We start from the raw sequence: 892 nt of genomic DNA on the forward strand, positions 1-892 counted from the left end.
CATTAATCAAAAATGTTGCCTCATCCGCTGAGCATTTCCAGCATTTTCTGTTTTTGTTTCAGATTTCCAGCTTCCAGCTTTGCGTTGTGTTCTGTGCAGATGTTTTAGTGGAACAGGGAACCGGTTCTGATTAGCCCTGTGACAGATAGAGGAGAATGTGTCTCCTGGCTATCAAGCCTGCGAGATTTGCCTCCAAGCTGTACAGGAGAATGAGGAAGAGAGAGAGGGAGGATCATTCTGTGATAGACACATTTCCTGTATAAAGGTGTGAATTTCCACAGCTGTTTCAAAAAACATAAGATGTTCCAACACGAGTTGCAATCAACGAAGTTCCTCTTAACAGTTCTTGACGTTTTAACTGTGAGGTTGTTGAACTGATGAATAGTTTCTACATTGTCAAAAATCCATAGATGGACAAGTAAAGTAAACTTCCAGTGCGCGGCTCTGTGGCGCAATGGATAGCGCATTGGACTTCTAAGGAAAAGTAAGTTAGCCATTCAAAGGCTGTGGGTTCGAGTCCCACCCGAGTCGCATTTTGATCAGATTCGTGGCCACCAGTTTGCTGCTTCACTGATGTGATTCAACTTCGGCACCGACAATTCCTGCTCTGCCATCTCTCCATGCTGTTTCTGTTGACTCGGCCCCCAGGGAAACCACTGACTCGAGAATAAATCGCAAACCCCGGGGGCTTTCTTAAAGTTTGACACGACGTTCGCTGGTTGGGTTAGAAATAGTAACATATTTTTCAATTAGATATTTCACTTCTTCTGGGAGATAAAAAAGATTAAAGAACACACACACGCAACAACAGCAATTGACAAATAGCGACAATCAATAAATCAATATCAGTGCCCTGCAACCTGGTGGTGTTATTCTGGTGTGTCTGCTGCGC

At 43.8% G+C, this 892-nt stretch overlaps 1 non-coding gene across 1 annotated transcript; it reads left to right on the forward strand.

Moving 5' to 3' along the window:
- The first annotated feature begins 440 nt into the window (after positions 1-440).
- trnar-ucu (transfer RNA arginine (anticodon UCU)) lies at positions 441-531 on the forward strand. The gene is given in 2 exon segments: positions 441-477; positions 496-531. It is a non-coding gene; the product is annotated as a tRNA-Arg (tRNA).
- The last annotated feature ends 361 nt before the right edge of the window (positions 532-892 follow it).

Source organism: Mustelus asterias, unplaced genomic scaffold (genome assembly GCF_964213995.1).
Source record: "Mustelus asterias unplaced genomic scaffold, sMusAst1.hap1.1 HAP1_SCAFFOLD_35, whole genome shotgun sequence".
Lineage (NCBI taxonomy): Eukaryota > Metazoa > Chordata > Chondrichthyes > Carcharhiniformes > Triakidae > Mustelus > Mustelus asterias.